At 38.9% G+C, this 18,229-nt stretch overlaps 1 pseudogene across 1 annotated transcript in view; it reads right to left on the bottom strand.

The window, feature by feature from the left end:
• Positions 1–11,908, bottom strand: part of LOC309796245 (AFG1-like ATPase) — a 29,631-nt pseudogene extending 17,723 nt beyond the window's left edge. The window contains exons 1-2 of the transcript in view: positions 11,897–11,908; positions 10,970–11,077 (exon numbers count right to left, since the gene is read on the bottom strand). The product of the transcript in view is annotated as an AFG1-like ATPase (transcript). The remainder of the gene's footprint in view (positions 1–10,969; positions 11,078–11,896) is intronic.
• Between the last annotated feature and the right edge of the window lie 6,321 nt (positions 11,909–18,229).

The raw sequence follows: 18,229 nt of genomic DNA, 5'->3' as shown, positions 1-18,229 counted from the left end.
CATTTATAAACTTTTATCTTACTTACCTCTATTTAATTTACTTGTTCTTAACAATTATGTTTAGATTACTCATGAAAATTTCATGAGGCATTAAACAGCTAACCATCATCTTGTTAAAAAACAAAATTCAATTGAATATATTTTAAAGATCTTATTGGCTTTATTCAATGATTTATGAATTGGGCAGCATCCAATCTAGCAGATAGAAAGTAGCTCTGAAGAGCTGTAGAAAATGACTTATACATGGAAGAGAGTAGGAATAAGGAGGTTATATAGGCAACAAAGCAGATTGGTTATTGCCAGATTACTTTTCTTCAGAGGACAGAAGAGATCTATTAGGCAGATTACCAAACAAGTGCTGATCAGGCAATTCCTGATTGACTGGTATAAGGTTCCATTTCTGGGAAAGCCAAAACAGTAATGAAGTCTTGGTTTGGTGGGGCTTACCATAAGTGACTCCATTTGGGACCTGTTGTCATGTTTTAAAGAATCTTAATTTATTTTTCTTGCCAACAAATTCTGTAACAGATAACTTGAACTTATGACTACTATACCCAGATAAAATGAAAGTTGTATATCTGCATTATATTTAATAATGATAACTCTGATGTGTTTAATTAAACCAACAAATTTAGCTTTTTATTTACTAAAGATCAACCTAGATCACATGAATTTGAAAAATATTTCAGTTAGTTTCTATACTTCTGAAAACAGTATACTTAATTTATATAAGCACTCTTTGTTTTTTGTTTGTTGTTGTTTTAGTATTTGTTTACTTATTTATTTATTTACTTTTGGCTGCATTGGGTCTTCATTGCTGCATGCGGGCTTTCTCTAGTTACGGCGAGTGGGGGCTACTCTTCATTGCAGTGCATGGGTTTCTCATTGCAGTGGCTTCTCTTGTTACGAAACACATACTCTAGGTGTGCGAGCTTTAGTAGTTGTGGCATGCGGGCTCAGTAGTTGTGGCTCGTGGGCTCTAGAGTGCAGGCTCATTAGTTGTGGCACCTGGGTTTAGTTGCTGCGTGGCATGTGGGATCTTCCTGGACGTGGGCTCTAACCCATGTCACCTGCATTGGCAGGCAGATTCTTAACCACTGCGCCACCAGGTTAGTCCCTGTTTTAGTATTTTAAAAAATGTTTTTTATTCAGTCTTTTGAGATCTTCATGTTTTATAACATATTTTAATTTTTTTATATATTTCCATTTCTACTTTCCTATTCTGTTGTTCTGTGTTTTTTCCCTTTTCATTTTATTTGATTTTTTTAAAATCAGTTTTATCAGATTGTTCCGTTTCTTTGCTTTATTCTTTAATTGACATACTGCTATGGTTTCGTTTTTAGGTTTTGTGTTTTTCTGAGTTCTGATTCAAATTGTTTGATTTCATTTGGGGGTTCTGTTTGTCTGGTGGTTCTCTTGCTTTTTGTCTTATTTGGTTCTGTTTTTGTTTCTTTTGCATGTGTGTGTTTCCTTGTTTCTCTTTTTGTTTGTTTGATTTTGTTTTTACCATTCTCTGGGGTTTTGCTTGTCTTTTTTTCATTCTTTAATATATATATTTTTTATTTTTTATGTTTCTATTTCTACATTCTTTTCTATTGTTCTGTCTTGTTTCCCCTTTCTCTTTTTTTAATTTTTTAAAATCGTTTTTGTCAGTTTGTTTTTTCTTTGCTTCACATATCAGTTGTTACTCTGCTTTGGTTTCGTTTTTGGCTTTGTGTTTTTTTTTACTTTTCTTTTTAATTGTTTGATTTCGTTCTTCAGTTCTTTTCTTTGTGTGGTTGTTCTCTTGCTTTTTGTTTTATTTGGTTCTGTTTTTGTTTCTTTTGTGTGTGTGTGTATTTCCTTGTTTCTGTTTTGTTTGTTTGACTCTACTTTTTACCATTTGTCTGGGTTTTTGTTACTCATTTTTAGTTAATCCCCTTTACTGCCAGGACGAGTGACTTCCGGGGTCTTGGTTCCTCGACCAGAAGTTGGGCCTGAGGATCTGGGATGGGAGCACCAAGTCCAGGATGCTGGAACACTATAGAATTTCTGGCCCCAGGGAAGATTAATCACTGAGAGCTCTCATGGAGGCCTCTCTCTGAATCCAAGACCCAGCTCCACCCAACTGCCTGCAACTCCCAGCGCTGGACACCTCACACCAAACAACAAGAGAGACAGGAACACAAACCCACCCATCAGCACACAGACTACCTAAAGTCATACTAAGCTCACAGACACCCCAAAATGCACCACCTGACATGGGCCCTGCTCATCAGAGGGAAAAGACTTAGCTCCACTCACCAGAACACAGGCAGCAGGCCCTCCAATCAGGAAGCCTACACAACACACTGGGCCAACCCCACCACCAGGGGCAGAGAACAGAAGCAAAAGGAACTACAACTATGCAGCCTAGGGAAAGGAGACCTCAAATACTGTAAATTAGGCAAAAAGAGAAGACAGAGAAATATCTTGTAGACAAAGGAGCAAGATAAAAACCCAGAAAACCAAATAAATGAAGAGGAAATAGGCAATCTATCTGAAAAAGAATTCAGAGTAATGATAGTAAAGATGATCCAAAATCTCGGAAATAGAATAGAGAAAATACAAGAGACGTTTAAGAAGGAACTAGAAGAACTAAAGAGCAAACAAACAGTAATGAACAACACAATAAATGAAAAAAATACTCTAGAAGGAATCAATAGCAGAATAACTGAGGCAGAAGAACGGATAAGTGAGCTAGAAGACAGAATGGTGGAAATAAGTGCCACAGAGCAGAATAAAGAAAAAAGAATGAAAAGAATGGACGACAGTCTAGAGACCTCTGGGACAATATTAAGCACACCAACATTAGCATTATAGGCATCCCAGGAGAAGAAGAAAAAAAGAAAGGGTCTGAGAAAATATTTGAAGAGAATATAGTCAAAAACTTCCCCAACATGGGAAAGGAAATACTCAATCAAGTTCAGGAAGGGCAGGGAGTCCCATACAGGATAAACCCAAGGAGAAACACACCGAGACACATATTAATCAAACTAACAATCATTAAGCACAAAGAAAAACTATTAAAAGCAGCAAGGGAATAGCAACAAATGACATCCACGTGAATTCGCATGAGGTTAACAGCTGATCTTTCAGCAGAAACTTTGCAGGCCAGAGGGAGTGGCAGGACATATCTAAAGTGATGAAAGGGAAAAACATACAACCAAGATTACTCTAACCAGCAAGGATCTCATTCAGATTCGATGGAGAAATCAAAAGCTTCAGAGACAAGCAAAAGTTAAGAGAATTCAGCACTACCAAAACAGCTTTACAACAAAAGCTAAAGGAACTTCTCTAGGCAAGAAACAAAAGAGAAAGAAAAGACCTACAAAAACAAACCCAAGGGGCATCCCTGGTGGTGCAGTGGTTAAGAATCCGCCTGCCAATGCAGGGGACATGGGTTCGAGCCCTGGTCTGGGGAGATCCCACAAGCTGTGAAGCAACTAAGCCCGTGCACCACAACTACTGAGCCTGCACTCTAGAGCCAGCGAGCCACAACTATGGAGCCCATGCGACAAAACTACTGAAGCCCAAGTGCGCCTAGAGACCACGCTCCACAACAAGAGAAGCCACCACAATGAAAAGGCTGCACACCACAATGAAGGGGGACCCCCCCGCAACTAGCGGAAGTCCTTGTGCAGCAACAAAGACCCAACAAAGCCAAAAATAAATAAATTTAGTAAATTAAAAAAAACACAAACCCAAAACAATTAAGAAAATGGTAATAGGAACATACATATCAATAATTACCTTAAATATAAATGCATTAAATGTTCCAACCAAAAGACACAGACTGGCTGAATGGACACAAAAACAAGACCCATAAATATGCTGTCTACAAGAGACCCATCTCAGATCTAGGGACTCAAACAGACTGAAAGTGAGGGGATGGAAAAAGATATTCCATGCAAATGGAAATCAAAAGAAAGCTGGAGGAGGAATACTCATATCAGACAAAATAGACTTTAAAATAAAGGCTATTACAAGAGACAAGGAAGAGCAATATATAATGATCAAGGGATCAATCCAAGAAGAAGATATAACAATTGTAAATATCTATGTACCCAACATAGGAGCACCTCAATACATAAGGCAAATGCTAACAGCCATAAAAGGGGATATCAACAGTAACACGATAATAGTAGGGGACCTTAACACCCCACTTACACCAATGGAAAGATCATCGAAACAGGAAATAAATAAGGAAACACAAGCTTTAAATGACAATTAGACCAAATGGACTTAATCAATATTTACAGTACATTCCATCCAAAATCAACAGAATACACATTCTTCTCAAGTGCAAACGGAACATTCTCCAGGATAGATCACACCTTGAGTCACAAATCAAGCCTTGGTAAATTTAAGAACATTGAAATCATATCAAGCATCTTTTCTGAACACAACACTATGAGACTAGATATCAATTACAGGAAAAAAACTGTAAAAAATACAAACACATGGAAGCTAAACAATACACTACCAAATAACTAAGAAATCACTTAAGAAATCAAAGAGGAAGTCAAAAAACACCTAGAAACAAATGACAATGAAAACACGATGACCCAAAACCTATGGGATATAGCAAAAGCAGTTCTAAGAGAGAAGTTTATAGCAATATAATCCTACCTCAAGAAAGAAGAAACATCTCAAATAAACAACCTAACCTTACACCTAAAGCAATTAGAGAAAGAAGAACAAAAATACCCCCAAATTTAGCAGAAGGAAAGAAATCATATAGATCAGATCAGAAATAAATGAAAAACAAATGAAGAAAACAATAGCAAAGATCAATAAAAATAACATCTGGTTCTTTGAGACGATAAAGGAAATTGATAAACCATTAGCCAGACTTATCAGGAGAAAAAGGCAGAAGACTCAAATCAACAGAATTAGAAATGAAAAAGGAGAAGTAACAACTGACACTGCAGAAATACAAAGGATCATGAGGGACTACTACAAGCAATGATATATGCCAATAAAATGGACAACCGGGAAGAAATGGACAAATTCTTAGAAAAGCACAACCCTCCAAGACTGAACCAGGAAGAAATAGAAAATATGAATAGACCAATCACAAGCACTGAAATTGAGACTGTGATTAAAAATTTTCCAACAAACAAAAGCCCAGGACCAGATGGCTTCACAGGCGAATTCTATCAAACATTTAGAGAAGAGCTAACACCTATCCTTCTCAAACTCTTCTAAAATATAGCAGAGGGAGGAACACTCCCAAACTCATTCTATGAGGCCACCATAACTCTGACACCAAAACCAGACAAAGATGTCACAAAAAAAGAATACTACAGGCCAATATCACTGATGAACATAGATGCAAAAATCCTCAACAAAATACTAGCAAACAAAGTCCAACAGCACATTAAAATGATCAAATGGGGTTTATCCCAGGAATGCAAGGATTCTTCAATATATGCAAATCAATCAATGTGATACACCATAGTAACAAATTGAAGGATAAAAATCATATGATCATCTCAATAGATGCAGAAGAAGCTTTCAACAAAATTCAACACCCATTTATGATAAAAACTCTCCAGAAAGTGGGCATAGAGGGAACCTACCTCAATATAATAAAAGCCATATACAATATACCCACAGCCAAATTCATTCTCAATGGTGAAAAACTGAAACCATTTCCACTAAGATCAGGAAGAAGACAAGTGTGCCGACTCTCACCACTATTTTTCAACATAGTGTTGGAAGTTTTAGCCTTAGCAATCAGAGAAGAAAAAGAAAAAAAAGGAATACAAATTGGAAAAGAAGAAGTAAAACTGTCACTGTTTGCAGATGACATGCTACTATACATAGAAAATCCTAAAGATGCCACCAGAAAACTACTATAGCTAATCAATGAATTTGGTAAATTCGCAGGATACAAAATAAATGCACAGAAAGCTCTTGTACTCCTTTACACTAACAACGAAAAATCTGAAAGAGATTACCATTGCAAAAAAAGAATAAAATACCTAGGAATAAACCTACCTAAGGAGGCAAAAGACCTGTACGCAGAAAACTTAAGATACTGATGAAAGAGATTAAAGATGACACAAACAGATGAAGAGGTATACCATGTGCTTGGATTGGAAGAATCAATATTGTGAAAATGACTATATTACCCAAAGCAATCTACAGATTCAATGTGATCCCTATCAAATTACAAATGGCATTTTTCACAGAACTAGAACTAGACGTTTTACAATTTGTTTGGAAACAGAAAAGACCCCGAATAACCAAAGCAATCTTGAGAAAGATAAACAGAGCTGAAGGAATCAGGCTCCCTGACTTCAGACTATACTACAAAGTTACAGTAATCAAGACAGTATGGTACTTGCACAAAAACAGAAATATAGATCAATGGAACAGGATAGAAAGCCCAGAGATAAACCCACACAGTATGGTCACCTTATCTTTGAAAAAGGAGGTAAGAATATACAATGGAGAAAAGACAGCCTCTTCAGTAAGCGGTGCTGGGAAAACTGGACAGCTACATGTAAAAGAATGAAATTAGAACACTTCCTAACACCATACACAAAAATAAACTCAAAATGGATTAAAGACCTAAATGTAAGAACAGACACTCTAAAACTCTTAGAGGAAAACATAGGCAGAACACTCTATGACATGATTCACAGCAAGATCCTTTTAGACCCACCTCTTAGAGAAATGGAAATAAAAACAAAAATAAACAAGTGGGACCTAATGAAATGTAAAAGCTTTGGCACAGCAAAGGAAACCATAAACAAGACGAAAAGACAACCCTCAGAATAGGAGAAAATATTTGCAAATGAAGCAACTGACAAAGGATTAATCTCCAAAATATACAAGCAGCTCATGTAGCGCAATATAAAAAAATCAACCCAATTCAAAAAATGGGCAGAAGACCTAAATAGACATTTCTCCAAAGAAGATATACAGCTTGCCAACAAATACATGAAAGGGTGCTCAACATCACTAATCATTAGAGGAATGCAAATCAAAACTACAATGAGGTATCACCTGACACCAATCAGAATGGCCATCATCAAAAAGTTCAGATACATATATTATGAAATATCCACACAATGTAATACTATACTATACACTAATGAGAATGAATGATCTACAACTCTAGATGACAGTAACATAAATCACTCATACATACATTATGTTGATTAAAAGGAACCATACTCAAGAGTACATGCTGCATATTTCCGGGAATTTTTCCTCTGGCCTCACCTATCAGACCATCCCTGCCTCCCAACCAGTGAAGCCTAGAGCACAGAGCAATCTGATTCCCATCTGAAAAGCACCTTAATTTCATAAAAGGGAAAATAATTCATAATGGACATCCAAGTAATTATTTTAACATCCAAGTTGCCTAATGCATAGGAACTATAATTATTATTCCCTTTTTCCATTTGTTTTTATAATTATTGCCCTTGACAGAAGATGTAAATAGACATTTCTCCAACGAAGACATACAGATGGCCAAAAAGCACATGAAAAGATGATCAACATTGCTAATTATTAGGGAAATGTAAATCGAAACTACAGTGAAATATCACCTCACTCTGGTAAGGATGGCCATCATTAAAAAGTCTACAAATAATAAATGCTGGGCTTCCCTGGTGGCGCAGTGGTTGAGGGTCCGCCTGCTGATGCAGGGGACATGGGTTCGTGCCCCAGTCCTGGAAGATCCCACACGCCGCGGAGCAGCTAGGCCCGTGAGCCATATCCGCTAAGCGTGCACTTCCAGAGCCTGTGCTCCACAACAGGAGAGGCCACAACAGTGAGAGGCCCACGTACTGCAAAAAAAATAAATAATAATAATAATAATAATAATAATAATAAATGCTGCAGAAGGTGTGGAGAAAAAGGAACCCTCCTTGGTGGGAATGTAAATTGGTGCAGCCACTATGAAAAACAGTATGGAGCTTCCTTAAAAAACTAAAAATAAAGCTACCATATGATCCAGCAATCCCACTCCTGGGCATATATCCAGAGAAAACCATAATTCGAAAAGATACATGCACCCCTATGTCCATTGCAGCACTATTTTCAATAGCCAGGACATTGAAGCAACCTAAATGCCCATTGACCCATGAATGGATAAAGAAGATGTGGTACATATATACAATGGAATACTACTCAGCCATAATAAAGAATGAAAAAATGCCATTTGCAGCAACATGGATGCAACTAGAGATTATCATATTAAGTAAAGTAAGTCAGAAAGAAAAAGACAAATACTGTATGATATCACTTATATGTGGAATCTAAAATATAATATAAATGAACTTATTTACAAAACAGAAATAGACTCACAGACATAGAAAACAAACTTATGGTTACCAAAGGGGATGTTGGGGGAGAGAGATAAATTAGGAGTTTGGGATTAACAGATAAAAACTACTGTATATAAAATAGATAAACAGAAAGGTCCTACTATATAGCACAGGGAACTATATTCAGTATCTTATAATACACCATAATGGAAAAGAATATGGAAACAAATATATACATATATATATATATATGCATAAAACTGAATCACTTTGCTTAAACCAAAACAAACACAACATTGTAAATCAACTATACTTCAATAAAAATAAATAAATAAATAATTATTGCCCTTGAAAAAGATTCTCTCCTTGACCAAACACTAGTTACACTCCTCTTACCTCTCTTTTGAACCAGGCCTCAACCTGGCCAATAGTCTTGAACAAAACACTAATGTAGTTTCTAACAGCTCAAGGCTGCATCCCTAAGATGACCCTAAATTCCCTTAAAGTGATTGTCTGAGAACACTTAAGTCTTCCAGGACAATTTACTATTTGTTCCAGCTAACACAGGAGGAGAGGACCTTTTCTCCCAGACTCTGTGGGAGGGTAGAAATCTAACTTGAATTCAAGTGCCAGTTAGAAACCCAAATGGGTTTCACATGGATGAACACCCCTTTCCTGTTTTCTTGTAATTTCTACTTCCCTGGCTGTACTGGCCCCTACTCACCCCCTCCCTTTTCCCTCATGCTCACTTTGAAAAGCCTAGTCACCTCTGTACAAATTGAAGTTGGGGTCAGTTCACGCTGGACTCTTTTCCCTGTCATAATAGTATATTACTGATTAAAATATGTCCTTACCACTTTAACTAGGGTCTGGCTTTATTCATCTTTGACAGTTTTTTTCTATAATCATTACCTTTTTATTAAATAAATACCATCTGGTACATGGCAAAATGCCTAACGAAGCACAGTTTCCACCCAAAGAGATATGGATGGCCCTAACCTAACATCACCCATTATGGGCTGACATAGTTCAACAAATGTCTCTTTCTTCTTCCTAAGCGTATTGGTTAGGAGTGTGGGCTATGGAGAAAGACCAGGTCCAAACCGTCCTTCTGCCACTTATAAACTGTGTGAGTTGGAATACTCTTACTTCACCTTATAGTCACTCAATGTATGAAATTGCCTTATGTATAAAATTGGGATTGTGCAGTACTTACTGTAGAAGACGAAACATTTCTAAACAGATATGGCTTTGTGTTTTGGTCTTTACAAGGATAAATGGTCCTGAATATCAATAATTTAAAAATTCTACTGCAGATATATTGCGATACCTGGCTCTCTGTGATCTTGGGAGATTGAAAGAACCACTCTGCGCTTCAGTTACCGATTCTGTAAAAGGAGGAAAACAACCATCCCTACGTCATGGGCTGCTGCTTTGAGAACTGAGTTAATATATAACCATTAAAACAGTGCTAGGCACACAATAACAGCTCACTAAATGCTAGCTGCTTTAAACAAATACTGACAATATGATAGTTTTATAGTTTTATAGTTTACACATATGTTTAATAAAGCTTAATAGTCTTACAACTGAATCCTATTCATCAAATGTTAGACTTTGTATATCATTAACTTTCACTGTTAACCACTGTTGGATACCTAACTAATTATGAGAACATCTCAAAGTACTTGGAACAACTGATTTCAGGAAATACACCACCATTTCTGCACGTGGCCAAACATAAAGCTGAGGCCCCATGCAGGATCCTGCCTTATCCCCACATACCTCCCGTGCACACCCACTGCCGGTCCCTCCTGCCCTACCTCCAACAGGCCCTGTCCAGGCCACCCATCCTCTGCACACTGCTGCAGCTCAGGGCCGATCCACCCTCATCTCTCCCCTGGACCCTGAAAATTCTCCTAATGGTTATCCCCATAACTATCCTGTCCCTGTCCAGTCCATTCCCCACACAGCAGCCAGAGTCACCTTGTGAGCACGTGAATCAGAGCATGTCACTAGGGACCTTGCCTGTCTTATTCTCTGTGCTGTGTCCCTGGTGCCTAGTTCAGTGCTTCACATATAAATCTCTGAATAAATATTACTTACATGAAGGAACTGTTACCTATTTGACATATAGGAGCAGAGACAAGTATTTAAGACTGAGGTACAGGAAAAGTTGACAAGGAAATTAGACATTAAAGGATTCAAAATTTTAAGAAGTGTTTGTTGCAAATCTGCAGCAGAGCTGTTTAAAATGGGATGAATACCAGAAACACTGGAGATGTTACTCAAAATGTAGACACCTCGTATTCTACCTCCCTGGTTTTGAGTCAGCAGACCTGGGGTCTGGGATTTTTAACAAGACCCCAAGTGAGTTTAATGAAGTGCTTTGAGGATCCCACTTGGAGAAATCCTGACCCAAACAGCTAACATTTGTGTAGCATTAATTTAATGCCTACCATGAAGAGTTCTATGATATCTGGGGTGTATCTGTTAATGTTATTACTTGAAAGTGCACTGGTTCTTCCCTCCCACCTATGAGCACAGATTGCTTTCCCACATGGGCTCATACCTAAAGCCCACAATACTCCTGGGTGGTCAGAAACATTGAGTACTGTTATCCTGATGTATAGAAGACAATGGAGGGCAGGGTGGTGACTTACCTCACACTCTTGTTCCAGGAACCTGTCTAGTAGACTCAACATCACACTTAGTTCTCTACTGGATCCTGCTCCTGGGACTCGAAGTCCACACCCTTCTCTGATGTTCCACTGTAAGGAGATAAGACAGCACATGGAATAGAGAGGAAACAGAGATGAAGGGAAAGTACATGAAACACAGGGGAAGAGGTGAGGATGTTCTGCCTGCTCCTTCTCAGTTCACTGGAAGCTGTGCAGTGATGATTTTCCTCTCCCCCAGCTCCATCACACAGCCCCCTCTGCACACACAGCAGTGACACTGAGGCTCACATGTCATGGACATGTGCACTTATCCCTGCTTGTGTTACATGTCCAAGTACTCTCCCTGGAGGTCATGCTACTATGGTAATGCCAGAGGCATCACATTGACAGAATGAAGTAAGCAAAGTTGGAATGGGGAACTAACATTGCTGAGGGCCTAATAGGTGCCACACACTGAAGGCTGTAATTATCAGACTTTTTCTCTTCAGTTCCTCAAAGGGATGTTCTGAGGTGGGGATCATAATTTTCTTTCTACACATTAGGAGATACTCAGATTTAGAGAACAAAGTACATGTTCAAAGAATTCTAAGGAGGTGTCAAATAGACATAGAAGCCAACTTAAAGCGGCCTCTATTGGCCGATTCTGGGACATTTTGAGCATCAAAATAAATATAGCATCAGATGGTAGCCCTCTGAGCAAAATAGGAGTCTATGAGTGATACTGATATAAATTTTAAAATAGAGAGAAGAGAAAGCTCTACCTCCAGTCAAATTTCAATGAACAAACTGAAAGGAATGAGCAAATCAGAAAAGCAACACTTGACAACTATCATAGTAATAAATAATTCAGGTTAGAATTATAAAATGATGTTCAATCTGTGCCAAATCCCACAGTAGTCACTGAGTCACCATGGTAACCATGCTGGCCAAGTGAAGCTGGAAAAAAAAACGAACAACAACTGTGATTTGGTTCCAATTATGTGCTAGGAAGTTGAAAGGACTGACATGACCACAGGATTAATCTCAAGTATTCCTTATAATAAAGATTCCTGGCAGCTTCCCCAATATACATACAAACATACATGTTCATATACATACATGCTCTCTCCTTCTGTCTGTTTCACCACCCGAGAACCCAGGAATTCATTGAGGAGGACTTGCTGTGGGACAGAAAAGAACCCCACAATTAAATTGGTTCAATTCTAACCACACACATGAAGTTAAAAGCTACTGTAACTATTTTCTTTCAGTGGCTAATTTTTCTGAAGATGTCATGTAGAATTATCTCCATGACATTTTCCTGCCTAGTTTCAGCACATTGCCAATAACGTCTAAAAGCTGATATAGAAACACAGTCAAAAGCATGTTATGCATTAAGTAGCTTTTCCACCCTAGGGTAGCCTGTGCTTTCAACCAAAAAGTTCCTGCAATGGCTATTGTTAAGCATTTGGCTGCTGACAGTTCAGTGAAAATACAGTAATTGGAAACTGTATTTACAAAATAATGCTCTTTACAATAGCATCAAAAAGTCTGAAATACTTATGGATAATCTGTCCATAAATGTGCAAGGCCTGTACTGAACACTACAAACCATTGCTCAGAAAAATTAAAGAAGACTTAAATAAATGGAGAGACAACTGTCTTTAAGGGTCAGAAGATTCAGTATTGTTAAGATGGCACTTCTCCTCAAATTGATTTATATATTCAGTGCAATCCCAATAAAAATCTTAGAAAATATTTTTTAAAAGAAATTTATGGGCCAATTCTGAAGTTCATGTGGAAATGCAGAGGCCATGGACTATGAAAAACAACTTTGAAAAAGAAGAATAAGGTTGAAGGATGAACACTCCCAGATTTGAAGACTTACTATAAACCTACAGCAATCAAGGCAGTGTGGTATTGGAATCAAGGTAGATAAGTAGATTGAAGAAAAATACTAAAGAGTCCAGAAATAGATGCAAACATACATGGAAAACTGATTTTTGAAAAAGAGGCAAAGGCAATTCAGTGGAGAAATGATAGTCTTATCAACAAACGGTGCTGGGACAAGTGGATATCATATACACAAATATAAACTGACCCACATATCACATTATACAGAAAAGTCCACTCAAAATGGATCATAGACCCAAATATACTCTAAAGCTATCAACCTTCTAGACGAAATATAGGAGAAAAATCCTTGTGATCCTGGGTTAGGTGAAGATTTCATAAATGAGACACCGAAACTATAATCCATAAGTGAACTAATACATACACTGGACTTCTAAGTTAAAAACTGCCCTTCCTAAGATACTGGTGTGAGAAAGAAAAGTCAAGGCACTGAGTGGGAGAAAATATGTGCAAATTACATATCTGACAAAGGACCTATATCCAGAATATAGAAAATCTATCAAAAGTCATTTAGGAAAACAAAGACACTATAATAAATAAATGAGGGAAATTTTTGAATAGAAATTTCACCGAAGAAGATATAGAATTAGCAAATAAGCACATGAAAATATGCTCAACAAACATCATTAGGGAATTGCAAATTAAAACTACAATCTGATACCACTACATCCACATGAGAGTGGCTAAAATTAAAAAGACTAATCATCCCAAGCATTGGCAAGGTTGTGGAGGATGGAACTCTCACACACTCCTGGAGGGAATGAAAAATGGTGCAACCAGTTTGGCAGTTTCTTAACAATGTTGATCTTACATCTACCATATGATCCAGACACTGCACTCTTAAGTATTTACCTGAGAGAAAGAAAGCATATGTCCATGCAAAAACTAATATACAAATATTCACTGGAGGTATAATTAAAAAACAACAACAAATTTCAAACAAATTGCAGTATAACTGTATACTGGGATACTAGTCATCAATAAAAAAGAATGAACTATTGATACATGCAACAAAAGGGATAAATCTAAAATAAATAGGCTGAATGAAAGAAGCCAAACCAAAACCAATGAACTAAAAAAACCTTTATGATTCCATCTGAATAAAATTCCAGGATATGAAAATTAATCTATAGTGAGAGAAGTTCAGTGGTTACCTCGGTACACTGCAGAGGGAGGGGGAGGGAGGCCAGGTAATAAAGAGCTGAAACTGTTATGTACTGGGAAAGTAAACGTAACTATATTTAAGAGTATTTGGTTATTTTAGCAGATTAATAAGACACTTTAAAGTAACTATTTAAAAATATAAATTCTTAAAAAATATTTTAAACTTACATTTGGAAATTTTCTGCCTTCTTAAAACTTTTCATTATAGAATGGATAAAAACGTGGCTTCCAGGGAAGAAACTATATTACAATCTCAAATCGCTAGGAAGAGTTTCTATCCAAATGTATATTTCAACAATCACCTGAGAGAAACATGGGAATCACTGAATAATATTTACCCAGTGAGAACAATTTAGGTATATTTATTCCAAATGCATGTTAAAGATCAAGTTCCTCCCTCAGACTGGACAAATAATTGCTTTCAGACAAAATAAGGGCTATTACAAAGCATGCAGCTGCTGATAGAATGAATGAAGTTCCACCTGCTAAAACTCTTCTTCCATGATAAGATCAAAGTAGCTTCTCTACTTTTAGGCTAGTTTGTGAACCTCACAGGAACTATTCCACAGCATGCTTTTATCAGATCTGTGAACTCACTTGAACCAGGCGGCATAACCAAATAAAGATGTGAACTGTTGGGTTCTCCTGAAGACTGCTGCCTTTGAATCTGGAGTAGAAGCTTCAGAAGCCATCAGGACACAGATCCTCAGAACCTGCCCCCTTCAGACACCTGATATGAGCAAGGCCATCGGCATGAGGAGCTGCACAGGGAGAGACAGATCCAGCAATTACCATGCTTTACTTGTGTAACTGTGTGCCCTGCACCGTGCTAAGCACTGGGTTAGTGACAATAACAGTGAAACAACTGGGTAGTGATCCTAACCACCAGAAGGTACAATGAGCTTCCCACCAGGGCCTTTTTCTTCTCCTTTCCTCATATGTCCCCTAAGAACAAAGTGGAAAAGGAATAAGAAGTGGCCTGAATTCATACAGACATTCATGATCCTGCAATAACCACAGGACCATCGGCTTATTCATGTGTTATCGCTAAACGTTCACAGCGATCCTGTGGGGAAAGCATTCTTATCCCCATTTTACAGAGGGGAAAGCTGAGGCTCAGAGAGAGTCGTTACCTGTCTCACCTCCCGCGCCCCTGCCTTTAGAAGTAAAGTGGCTCCAGGACACCCCTGGAGCAGGACACCACACCCACTGGGTCCAGGAGGGACCCCAGTAGCTTTACCTACGAGACAGCGGAGGCACCGAGCCCCAAAGCGGGAGAGGTGACTTGGATGTGGATCCCTTTATCTCCCCACACCCCAGGGCGGACCAGCCCCCACCTCACGGACCCACACTCTCAGCTGAGTCCCAAAACCCTGAAGGCGGGACCTGTTTCTCTCATCAAGCAGCGACCGTCTGCATTAAAAAATCGTCACGGTCGCCATATCGACGTCAGGTTTCTATGGCAACCGCGAGGCGCAGGCTTGTTTCTCCATACCGGAAATGCCTCTTCACAGCCACCCATTCACACCCTGGATTTCGCCGAAATCAGAGTACCTTTGCTCTTCAGGCTGCCACCGGAGAAATAGAGGCACTAGACTGGGGCCTGGGCGGTTGGCGAAATTCTGCCCACGTTGTTGTAACAAGGCATGTGTTAAAATGAGACAGGAAGGAAGTATCAGTATAACAGGGTTCTTGAAGGTGAACTAGCCCTCGGAGGGTGAACGTGTAAAATCACAGGCCATGCTAAGCAGTTAGCCATCTGTGGCAGAAAACTAAGAGACTGACTGTAATCATGTGACTGAATGATCGAGGAACACACAAAATAAATGCCATTTAGGCAATTTGGGAATTATTTAAAGAAAGCAGGCCTAGAATATTATAGTTATTTAGTAGGCAGAAATTTAGTCAGTTGGACCATACATTGGTTTGTCCTGGGGAATTCTAATCATTCCTGTTAACTTCTTCTATATGAAGGGGCATCCATGACCAAAACACTTCTAGCCTCTCCATACACTCATTTCTTCTCTATCACAGGAACGACTTACCTGATTAGTGACACTGGAAGGAGAAACTAATTGCAGAGCCCAGGCCCGCTCCCTTCAAAACTCTTGGTGGTGAGTTGCCTTATGGAGCACATGTTCTGCTCTGCCCTCACAGGTGGGTCTTACAATTGGCCCACAGTTCTCTCCCCTTTCTGTGTCTTGCTGGCTCCCAATTATTCCTATGGTCTTGCTCCAAAATGCTTGGGCTTCTAAGGGCTCCCCCACCCCTAATACATCACTGCTCCACATCTGAGCTCTAAACCAATTAAGAAATATGAAAAAAGAATAAGAACAATATATCAACTTTACTCCTTAAAAAAGTGATATTGAGAAAGTGGCTTAGATCTACAGGCACCACATTTCCTATTAATGAACCTAGAATCAGATAGACTTATCCACCCAGCAGTACTACACTGGAACTGTCACAAAGGTCAAGGACTACAGTGCATATCTGTTGGCTGTCTGGTGGCTGTCAGCTCAGGGTGCTCTCAGTTCCTAGAGGCAACTCTAATTCCTTGTCATGTGGACCCCTCTGTCTTTGAGCCAGCAACAGCACATTTAATCCTTCTTGTACTTTGAATCTCTGACTTCTCCTCCTGTAAAAAGCCAGAGAAAATTATCTGCTTTAAATGGCTTGTCTGATTAGGTCAGACCCACCCAGATAGTCTCCATTTTGCAATATAACATACCATAATCATGGAAGTGATATCTCTTCATATTCATTGGTTCCACCCACACTCAAAGGTGAGGGGATTATACAAGTCTGAGGATCACTGGAGATCATCTTAGAATCCTGCCTACCACATGGAACTTCAGACCAAAAAATGTTGTGCAACCTTTAATCAGTGATATCCAGCTTTAAACTGAGTTTTCTGACCCAAAGCTCAGGCTACTGGTATAGAACATCATATTAGGGCTGAGGCCAGAACAGAGGGAGTGTCTCAAACAAGGTTCTATAGCCAGGGATATGTCTGGTCTCCTGACTCCAATTTCCTTTCCAGCATCCACATTATTTTGCTCTGTACTATCTCTTCTACCTCAGAATCAATGGGAAACTGCTCTTCCTTTAGTGTCAAACTAGATGATAAACTAAGGGGACAGGAAAGCATACACTTTAACAGGAGACGAAATGGTGATTTTCTTCTCTTTCCCCAACTTCCACAAGTAACTCATCCCGTAATTCATAACTGGCACTAAAGCTAATACATTATGGGGATATATTTCAGCTCTTGCTACTACCTTTCCAAATGCTCTTTATGGCAGTAGTGCTCTTTGGATTAGGTTAATGTCATCTCCTCTCTGGAAGGGAGGAGCCCGGTGGGGCAGAACTGATACATGATACCATAATCTGGTTGAAGTCTTACTACCTCCCATATGTACTTTACAGGTTTTCTCATTTACAGCCCAGGACAGCACTGTGAGACAGGTATCATGATAAGTCACAGATAACCAAGCTTAGGCTGACAGAGCCTATGTCACCTTTTCAGATAAATGGCAGGATAGGATGAGGCCCCATCTCTTTCTCTCCCCACAGTATGACCAGGAGCTTCCCATTTAGAAGATGATAGTTTTACACTTCCCCATTATTATACCCTCATGGGTACACACTCAACAACTTCTCTTGTTGAGGAAGATGATAGATGATTAAATCCTGCTCCTTAGACCAAGGTGCCTAGCGGTGGGGTCACACAGATTGTCTGGTCCCTGAGATCACTCCCAGGCTCACTGATCCCACCCCATTGACATCAGGCTTGGACATGTGACTAGATGTGGCCAAATATAAGAGGAAATCAAATACACCCCTTGAGTGGAAGTGTTAAGAACCATTGAGAGGTTCCATCAGTACTCTTTTTTCCCTCTGCCTCAGAATGTCCCAGATTTCTTGTAAAGTAGTTTCACTCATCTAATCTTTCAGTAATACTAAAATATGATAATTTAAATGATGACAGGAATGCTTGTGAAGAGAGAAGCTAAATGGCTTATACACAAATTTGGCCTGATAGAAGATCAATTCAAATCTTATGCCCTAAAACTGAGTCAAAAGCCAGGAGAAGTTATGCATCTTATCCAGGGTCCTACAGAAAATAGTTAGGGACCAACATTTCCTTCCTTTTGCTCCATTGCTTTCTCCAGAACACCCATC

The sequence above is a fragment of the Mesoplodon mirus genome (genome assembly GCF_964341445.2).
Source record: "Mesoplodon mirus genome assembly, chromosome: X".
In the NCBI taxonomy this organism is placed as follows: domain Eukaryota; kingdom Metazoa; phylum Chordata; class Mammalia; order Artiodactyla; family Ziphiidae; genus Mesoplodon; species Mesoplodon mirus.
This window is presented reverse-complemented; position numbering and strand designations above follow the sequence as displayed.